Below are 11,615 nucleotides of genomic sequence, written 5' to 3'. Positions count from 1 at the left end.
CTTAGCCTAATTTGAATGCTCACTAAAGGCGATGGATGGAGTTTCTATGCGAGTATGATTTTGAGGTTAAGTACATTCAGGGTAAGGAGAATGTAGTGACAGATGCTTTGAGTCGCAGGAGACATGTGGTATCATCGATGACTCTTAGTGTGGATTTGAGGAGTCAAATTCTTCAGGCACTTCCTACGGATTCCTGGTATCAGGAATTGTGTAGAGAGATTGATTCAGGAAGATCTATGGAAGGTAAGTTTGCAAGTTACGTTCGAGAGTCAGATGGTCTTTTGAGACATTTGGGGAGGATTTATGTGCCATTTTCGGATGAGCTTCGCACCTTGATATTGGCAGAAGCCCATCGTACACCTTACTCAGCACATCCAGGTGTCAAGAAGATGCATGCTGATTTGAGACGCTTGTTCTTTTGGTCTAGGATGAAGTGAGATATTGTTGATTTTGTGGCTAGATGTCTTGAGTGTCAGAGAGTTAAGGTAGAACATCAACACCCGGCTGGACTTTTGCAGCCTAATCTCATTCCTTCTTGGAAGTGGGATATCATCTCCATGGATTTTATTGTAGGATTACCTATGACAGCTCGGCGTCATGATGCTATCATGGTCACCCTTGATCGGTTGACTAAGGTGGCGCATTTTTCACTAATTATGTCTTCCTACACAAAAGCTTCTGTAGCTAATGTCTTTATGCGTGATATTTTGAGGTTACATGGTATTCCTAGAAAGATCATTTCTGACAGGGATCCTATATTCACATCTGCATTCTGGACATCGCTGCAACATGAGCTTGGAGTGCAGTTAAACTTCAGTTCAGCATATCATCCAGAGACTGATGGCCAGACAGAGAGGGTGAATTAGGTTTTGGAGGATATGTTACGGATGTATGTGATGGATAGGAAGACACATTGGGAGGATTATCTTTACCTAGTGGAGTTTTCTTACAACAACGGATATCACAGTTCTATTGGTATGGCACCATTTCAGGCATTATATGGACGTCCTTGTTATACACCATTGAGTTGGGACAGTCTTGAGGATCGCATCATGTTGGGTCCTGAGATGCTTCGTGATATGGAGCAACAGGTAGTGTGTATCCGTGAGCACTTGACTATGACACAGGATAGGCAAAAGAAGTATGCCGATGCTCATAGGACTGATAAGCAATTTGCTGTGGGTGATAAGGTTTTCTTGAGAGTGTGACCACAAAAGAGTCTGATTTGATATGGAAAGGGTTCTAAGCTAGCACCTCATTTTGTGGGACCATTCGAGATTCTAGAGAGGATTGGCCCGGTTGCTTACCGTCTTGCTCTACCACCCAGCCTAGCTCGCATTCATGATGTTTTTCATGTTTCAGTGCTTAGGAAGTATATTCCTAATATTGTGCATGTTCTTGATTGGAATGTGTTGTAGGTAGAGGATGGGCAGCTGGCTTTGGAGCCGATTTGTATTCTGGAGCAGCAGAGGTTGACCCTCAGGGGTCGAACAATCGAGCAGGTAAGGGTCCAATGGGACCCTACTGATGATTCTTCAGCTACTTGGGAGGATGTAGCTAGATTGAGGGAGTTATATCCCTATTTTCTTGTAGGCTTCCAGGAGTAAGCCTAACCCAAGGGGGGGTGGATGTAGTGCCTACCCTCGTTCACATCTTTTCTGGACATATTATTGCTATTATTATCAAACTTTGATGGACTAGTTTTATGTTGATGGTTTAGTGGTATTGTTTTGACACTATCAGATATTATGATATGGATTCAGTTGATATATGATGAGATCATTTAGACTTTACATTTCATGTATGTATGATGATCATTATACTGTTTTCGGCTATTGTTGATGATTAGTTGATGGTTATTATCTTATGTGTTTTATTATGGATACTTACCCCATACTTGCATGTGTATGGTATGTGTGTTTTCATATTGTATGGTGTTTTTGATGTGGTTAAGGAAGGGAGTTGTAGTCACCTGCTTAGTCGGGATCTACACGATGCACCACTTCCTGCCATTGTCTGTTTAGCTTAGCATTATATATATATTGTATGTACATGGATGGTTTTTCTGCAGGTTGCAGGTACCAGGTATCGACTTCCCTAAATTGCCAGGATGAGTGTACCCTATTATACTATCTCAATGATAAGAGAAGGGAGATAAATTCTCAAGTCCAAATCCCAAACCCTTAAACCATTTGTCCTAGTGAGTTAGGACAAGTATCAGAGTTGAGTACCCACCAAATGTGTCGGATGACATATTTCGTGATTTTTAACCTTTAGACTGATTTTGTATGATTTGTTCTATGATGGGTTTTCATATTTTATCTTGGAGGTCTATGGTGAATTGTTTATTAATTAAGTCTTAATAAATGGATTTAATTAATAAATTAATTATTTGAGAAAATTAATATAAAATATCATGTTATTTGATATTTTGATTGTAATTAATTAAATGTGAATTATTGAGGAAAATGAATTAAATAAAAGAAAATTAGAAATTAAAAATTAATAATAATTATAAAATAATAATAAAGTAATAAATACATTATAATAATAAAAGTTATAAAAGTTAAAATGAAAGTTATAAATATTTAAATAGAAATTATATAAAAAGTGGATTGGAGTTATAGCTTGCATGGGAGTTAACGCACTTCTCTATTTCTCATGTGTCAACGACACGGGGGTTTGTGCATTAATTAAGAACATGGTGTCTACAACCCTAAGGCTCATCTTGAAGGTTGGAAAAGACCCATGCATAGTTGGTGACACCTTCCAGCTATTTCTAGAAACATTCTAGAGGTTTCCTGAGAGCTCTTTATATTTAGGCATCCCTAGAAGCTTAGACATAGCGTTTGGAGTGCAATTGGAGCATTGGAGGATTCGAGAATTCTGAAGAAGGGAGCTTGCTCTGTGGGTTTTCTGAGGAAGAGCGAATTAGCATCAGAATCCGAGTAGATTCTTGTGATTTTACTTATGCTATTTCCGCATCTTGCATTCCCTGTCTTCTTCGTGTCTTCCATATGTCTTCTGAGGAATTTCATATTTTTATTGTATGCATTCTCAATATGGACAATTGAATTTATGTGGAAATCTTTATATGCATAGATTTGAAAGAAATAGGGCTAGGGTTTAAATTCATAGCCAAACCCATTAGATTATTTATTGGATAAATTTGAAGATCAAAGATTTAAAAGAAAATTCTGAAAATTAGAATTTCTAAGTAAACTGTGTATATTCTTGAATCTGCATGCACATATACGTATATATCATTATATACATATATATATATATGTATGTGTTGTGATGGTGATAAACTCTGCGTGTGTATACACACACACACACACACACACACACACATATATATATATACATATATATATATATATATACATATATATATATATATATACATATATATATATATACATATATATATATATACATACATATATATATATATATATACATACATACATATATATATATATATACATATATATATATATATATATATGTATATATATATATACATATATATATATATGTATATATATATATATATATATACATATATATATATGTATATATATATATATATATACATACATACATATATTTATTTATATAATAATCGAATGTCAAATCGCGATAGAGTTTCATGTTAACAGTATTTCATATTGCATGGGAACATTTTTATAAAAAACGTTATTGAAAATCGCGTTTAAAATATATATATATATATATATATATATATATATATATATATATATATATATATATATATGATGTTGGGCAGGTATTATATACCCCACCCACCACAGGCCTGCGAGACCGCAACATACCTGCGATCCGCAGTGTACTTGCAATGCGGATGTATTGTGCTGCACGATTTTAAAATCGCATTGCGATTTGAGTTTGGTTTTAAATTATCTAAAGTTTTATTTGCAACGTTATTTCATATGAGATTTGGATATGAATCTCGATTTTGTTGCAATATCATTAATTATTAAATGTTATTATATATATATATATATATATATATATATATTTATTTATTTATGTATATATATATATATATATATATATATATATATATATATATATATATATATATATATATATATATGTATGTATATAAGTATATATGTATATATAATTAATTATAAATGAATATTATAAAGTTCTAAATTAGTGGATCACTCTTTTAATGATATGAAATATTGATATTGAGCTTGTCAATTATGAACAGATATTAATAATTAATTTAATTAAACTCAGTTTAATTAAGATTAGTTATTAGAATATATAATTGAAGTTTTGATTCATTGAGAGTGTCAATTTTCAAACAATGTTATATAAACAAAATTTTATTAGATCAATTAGAAAATTGAGTCTAATAGTTTTGGGGAGAAACTTTTATCTATCAAACAAATACATGGGTTAGGGAAAACGTGAAATTTATCCACTTGATATATTTGGAAAAAAACGTAAACTGAGACTTTTACATTTGAAAACTTAGCAAAACCAAAGCATGTGTATACATTGTGTATTTTTTATGCTATTGTTTTGGGTTTTGGGTTGACTAGTGTTGACCAGTATAGGACGTCTACTAGAGGCTTGGGGGTTATGTGATTGTGATGTCATGATGATGTTTTAATCTCGATCTTTATAAACCCAACCATGGTTTGTGATGGAATGCTCTATGTATTGGATGTGATTACTGATTGTTATAGTTGAGATTCTTGTGTATGAGACTCTTGATCTAACCATTATTTTTGGTCATCGATCAGTTATCCTTGGTTATCTTCTAGTCGCCATGATAGGACTGAGATGTGGATTTACTCTTGATGATGTCATGTTGACATGTTTGACTCAACCATTTTTGGAGTCTTCGATCAGTTTGATTGAGATATATTTTGGTTATTGAGAACCATTGGATATTTGATTATTAGTGATACTTTAGTTGCCAATAGAGAGCTATTGTGTTCATGATTTTCTATGGATGTTTGCTCATGGAGATTTGATGCTTTTATGCATATTTGATGATTTTATTATGGATTATCTTTTGTGATTTTGAGATTTATGAGTCCATGAGCATTAGGGTAGGATATCTGCATGTAGTGATGGGAAGTGGCTTGCAATGGGGGCCGGGGCCTTAAGAGGCTGCCAGGGTAACTCATTGTAAGTTGGATTAATAAGTGATAAAATTCACACCTAATACTAACTGAATGAACCTAAAAAGATAAGTGTTTTGTTCTCACCCATGCCTTGAGCGCTTGTACAAGCTAGGATGGGAGTAGTGAGACGCATGGTTGTGACCTTGCATTTCGTAGTATGCCTCGTCAGTATGAGAGGATACTAGTGGTCGCATGAAATCAGTATGGACCCATGGAGTTTAGCTAACTCTCAGAGTAACTTGTACGTGATAATTGTGATGACACTTTCCTGCTTGCATAGTAGGTTCCTACATGTCATTGTGTGCCTCTAGGATTAGATGTCAGATTTTGTGTTTGGAACCTTTGAGTTAGTATGCTTTTAGGATTCCTGGACTTATAGAGATATGTGCTATGTGATTTTGATAGCCTATTTAGGAATTGAGATTATCTCCTTAGCACGGTGGGAGTGGACCACTTAGGTACCATGCGGTCGGGTGGTAGTGTATTTTCCACTCTTATCATTTTGAGATTCATTGAGACATAATGGCCGATGCGTCCTTCATGATGGTGGATATGTATCCTTTTTCATTGATGATTAGCATATGTTAGATGATGTTATCTTATGCTTTTATTTGCATGTTAGATTACTTTCTACATATGATGTTGTATTTATTAGGAGTGACATTCCTACTATGTTAGTACCGATGATCTCTTCGGTGATTTGGAATGTTACGCACGAAGGGATGGCTAGGATCCACGATGGTCTAATGATGCTATTGATAGTTGGGAGGAACCATGCACTTAGTTTATTATGTTTGATCTTTATGATGGATGTATATGTTCTCTATGATGGTGTATCATGTGATTGTCTTTACTTTGATGTATCATGGATTAGAATAGGTGATGTACCTTATTCTATGTATGTGTATTCTTTGAGCTTGTCATACCCTGTGAAATGTACAGTGGATGAATGAGCATTTGAAATGTAATGTGTAATCATTAGACTTATTATTTCATATGGATGTTGTACTAGATGGATTCATGTATGTAATTCAATGTTAAGGGATCTTAAAGAATGTAATCTATTATGTATGTTATGTTTACTTTCAGATGGACAATGCTATTGCTTTCATTATTGTGCATAAGTTATATGTGATGTTTACTATCATGAAAAAATAAATTTGTTTCTAAACTTAGTGAAATTCTAGGTTAATTCTTTGGATCCCTTGGCGGGGCATTACAGGCCATGAGATATTCCTAGTAATATGTTTTGAAGATGGAAGAGTAGCTATCATTGATATAGAAAATAATATTGAGAGAAAAAATAAAATGTTTTTATATAGATGAAAAGTATAATTCATGATAGGAGGGTAGAGAAAACACAATCAAATGGATGAGAGGAAAACATGTAGAAAATACCTATGGAGAAGAAACCAAAAGAAGATATTGGGTAAAAGTACAAAGTTGTGTCACCTTTTAGGCTAACTTATCAGTATGACTAAATTTAAGTATTTCTATCTAAAAATCAATTTTATTGAAACATATGATCTAGATAAATTTATTCTAGCTAAGTTATATATGGTCTCACACTTTTCCAATTGGAAATGGCTATTAAATGCATGTTTAATACTAGTTTGTATACAATTACTAAAGAAATAAAATTATTTCACAAAAGTGGCATTTCAATAACTCTTACTATTTTTTATGATATATTTTTAATAACATATAAACACCATTTTATAGAGCTTAGATTTAATAATATTCCCATATAGAGTTTATAGTGTTTTAATTAAATATAGTATATTGTAATTAAAAAATTCTATAAGCACGTATTTTAACACTCAAAAAGATGTCAGTTTTGAGAAAGAAAAAATATTAAATCATTTAAAGAAATATAAAAATTATATGACGTTCTAGAGGAGAAAGTTCTCTTCTAGAATGTATAATTTTTCTCTTGGTTAGAATAGATTTGTTTTGAAAAATGTGGTGAGAGATGAGAACTATCGATTTTAGGTGAGTTGAAATTTAAATCATTATAAAAGAGAAAATATAGGTCTAAATCTATTTTTTATTTTTTATTTTTTTACCTATATATGTTATCTAAAACATAGTCTAAGATCAAAAGGAAATGAATTCATTTCCCTATATTTTCGTGGTGGGAACTAGACCCCCAATTTTCAGCATTTTTCAGCAATTAAAAAATTGTCTATAAAAAATAGGAAAATATATCAATTCTTATTTGAAATAATTATTAAAAATTATAATCCTAAACTTCATCCATTTCTACACATTTCATCAGTTTACTTCATTTTCAAATTCAAAATAATAATACTAGTTTTATGTCATTGATGGTGAACAATTATACTTTTGTTAGCCTTTTCCTTTACAAAAGGGTGACACAAGTAAGTGCTTTCACCTTATTACACTATGTAAAAATAAATAAATATTGTAGAGTATTTAGATATGAAGAAAATATGCCCCACTCTTTCCTATACTTCCATAGAATGGAGAAGTAATGTGTGTATTACAAATGTATTAGAAATGTTTTACTTTAGCATGTGAAAAAATGTAGAGGACAAATAACATTCATAATGAGATGGGTTCTATAAAACAAAGACAAGTGAGAACAAGATTGCATAAAGGAGAAATTTCTTTTAGAAGAGCTAAAAATTTGGAGGGAAAATGAGTTGGATGGTTATGTTATAAAATATATACAACCTACTTTCTAATGAGATGGTTGAATAAAATTGGTTTGTCACTACTAAATTTGAAGAGCCCACATATGGTGGCATTAGTTACAAAGGTATATATCAAGTGGTGGTGAACTCACACTATAAGGTAAAACTTTATAAATGACACATATGATGAAACATATTATGTAATCTCATGCTAATGGATAGTGTACAAGAGAATGTATGTATACCATAGAAAGGGGTACAAACCCTTTTATGCTTCTACCTCTAAAGAATGATGTGGAAAGGAAGAGGTATTTTGCAAGTGTTCTTCATGTTAAGAGATTGGTTAGAAAATGAGCTAAGGATATTTATTTGATATTTCATGTTCTCATAAAAAATATTGTTAAAGAATCGATTATTAAGAATTAAGGTATCTAAATTTTTACAAGTACCTAATTAGTTATTTATTATTAGGAATTTTTTTGTAATGATTAATGTTTTATTTAATATTTATCTTACAAATATAATGGGGTGCTATGGCTTTTCAAGAAATCTAGTTCCAAATGTTGTTACATTTATTAATAATTCATGGGATGTAATTAGGTAGAAATGTGTGATAGATTTAGAGAACCCCCTTTTTGCAAGATTTATAACAAGATATAATGACATCTTATTATACATCAAAGAAAGAATCACTGGATAATTTATAATATAATCCATTACAACATGATTTATTATGTTTTATTTTGAGGCAATTTCAGATGATATTATAGGCAATGCTAGGTTTTAGTGTTGATTGGGCCAAGTTCTAAGTTTTTGAAATAGGAAAAACCATGTTCTAAAGGGAACCCAAAACCATGTATATTAAGAATGACAGGAAGACCAAACCCCACACAAAGACAAAACACTTCCACAAAATGAGAATGTATTATCTACTAGCTTAAAAATCACTTAAGAAAAATATCCTAGAAATGATAGACTAACACATTACTAGCTACACAAGAAGAAAATAATTAGAAATCAGAAAAGGAGGTAAATTAAGGTCAAACTTTCGAAGGGGAATTTTATTGAAAGCACCCACGTCCTAGAATAAAATAAGTTCTAAAGGGAAACATTAAGATTTTCCTTTTTCTCCCTTCTCATTAGAATAAAGGATCATATTGAAAGAAGGAGAAGACCTTTTAGAATTTTCACCTTTAAAATCTAACTATCTTCAAACTTAACAAATGCATTTGGCAAGTGAGTGAAGTCCTCATAAAAATCCCAATAGAGATAGGGACGAATTATGGCCTAGAGACAACAATAGTTACTTGAATAGACCTAGAAGAATTTCTTGCTAGATCCAAGTCAATCACCAAAGTAGGTGCAAAAGAACAATATCTAGAAAAATCAACTAGAACCACCCATTAAGAACCAATAGAATCAACCTTACCAATAGGATCCAAGTTATCCACCAAAATAGGTACAATAGACATAGATTTAGTAGAAAAAATTGAAGTTGTTCCAAGTGCACAAAAAGACCTAGGAGAGATCAAATTAGGACTAGTAGTAGAGCCTTCCATAACATGTGAAGAAGCCATATATAGAATAAGAACCCCTCTAGTAGAAACAATTGGAGAGCAAATAGCCTTAGAAAAAGTAGAAAACTATTGAGGAGTAGAAGGTGTAGAGACAACAATATCAATAGATTAAGGAACAATATTGTCAACAAAAGTACCATATACCACCTAGAATTTAAACCTTTGTTGAGAAGATCCCTTGTCAACAATATAAAATTGAGAAGAGGTACCTTTACCTCAAGACAAAGACCTCTTAATTTTATCTAAACCAAAGTAAGTTTCCACATGACCTATTTTAAAGAATATTCTACATTGGAAAGGAATCCCTCCATAGTCTAAGGATTGGATCAAGCTTCCGTTAGAATAATTAATTAAAATCTTTGTAGTTAAGCCCTTTGACACATCCAAATTAACAAGAATATGGGCATAGGTCAAATGGAGAAGAAGAAATGTATCTTCCTAATATTTTCTTAAGAGCATTCCTTAGTTTCTCAAAAAGTAATTCAACCCAAAGATGCAAAAGGAGACAAGGAAGTCAAACCCAAATAGCAATCTTATTAAACTTTTTGAATAGTTAAAGGATTAAAATCATAATGTTGGGGTTTAAACATTATAAGAATAAATTTGTCTTCCCAACTAAAGAAAGGATGAAATAATTTTATTTATATTCTAATGCTCATCAAATTTAGAAACAAAAAGTCCTTTAGGAAATGGAAAAATATAAATTATATTAGTGAGTAAAGGATCCCGATGTTTATAAATCCATTCATGCAAATCTAATAGCCTAGGCCACAAAACCTAAACTAGCAAATGATAACTTATTCTAAAAAGATAGATGATTGTGGTCAATTGTTTCCTTATGAATTTGAGTCCAAAATAAAATAAATAGATTTTGAGACAAGGAAATGACTCCTTATAGAAAATACCCCACCAAAAATTAGTTGTAGGACCCAAACCCACATTAAAGGTGACCTTCCCACCACTAGAAGAAACCCTAGGTGAACTCCTAGAAATGAATGAAAAATAAAGGATTAGAAAACTAATTGTAGGCAATAGAACTATTGAACCATCGTTTAGAAAACTAGAACCATGTACTGGAACAAGGAAAGGCCCTAGAAATGGATGAAAAATCCCCAAACAACAACCATAGAGGAATGGACCAACACATAGGCAATTGATGATAGTGACAATAAACTATACACAAGAAACCCAAGTCTAACTACAAGAAAAGTCCCACTAGAAGATGGAAAAGAAACCCTAACAACAACAATAGAAGGAGGAATCCCAAAATCAAATGAAAAAGCTAGTGACTTAGAATGATCCCTAGTCACAGAAGGAAAAATCCTATTACAAGCATAAGGAAAGTGACAATTGAATGAAAATAGATGAAAGATCCAATGATCCATCACACAACAACCCAACTCAAACATAAGGATATTCTCTAGTTGCATAAGAAAACCCCAATAATAGGAAAAATGCTCAACATGCTAGAAGTAGATGAAAGAACTAGTGATTCTCCTTCTAATATACTGATACCTATATGTACCCTAATATAGTCACCTAGACTATGGGCCCCAATTCTTCAATTTATCAATTTCTTGAATCAATGCATCACAATATTTTATTGAATCAATTCAAATCATTTTCCTTTATCAAATTGTAATTAATTTAAAAAATTTAATATTTCCTAAGGTTTGATCATTTCATCAACAATCTTATTTAATTAAGAGAATTTAATATCTTTTTTAATTAAATAGTTTTATCTTATTTAATTAAAATCTTTCTTTTTATTAAATAATCTTATCTTATTTAATTAAAAGAAAATCCCTCTTTTAATTAAATAAATAAATCTCCACTTAAAGCTCTCTTTTTGATGAAAAAAAGAAATAAATCAAATAAAGGTTCCTTTTTTTGCACATATCTCTAAGTGGTGAGCTTTTTACTCTTACTTGTATTTTTAGGGATTTATCCCACATTGCTCTTGTGAGAAGCCTCCCTCCTTCATAGTTGCTTTTATAAGGAGCTCTCTCCTTCTCATTTAGATAGATCTTAGTTGCTATAGTATTGTTATGTTGCAGGTTTGGAGAGCTATTTTGGAGGAGTTTGAGCTTTAGGGATTGGACATTGGAGCTTCATTTCAACTTTTCTCTTCTTGTCTTCTTCTCTCATGCATCCATGACTTCCATCATCATGCTTCATCCTTGCATTTTCATATTAGCTTAGAGTCA

This window comes from Cupressus sempervirens, chromosome 11, assembly GCF_028749045.1.
Source record: "Cupressus sempervirens isolate cs-2001-9-10 chromosome 11, ASM2874904v1, whole genome shotgun sequence".
NCBI classification, from domain to species: Eukaryota; Viridiplantae; Streptophyta; class Pinopsida; order Cupressales; family Cupressaceae; genus Cupressus; species Cupressus sempervirens.
Note: the sequence above shows the minus strand (reverse complement) of the source record.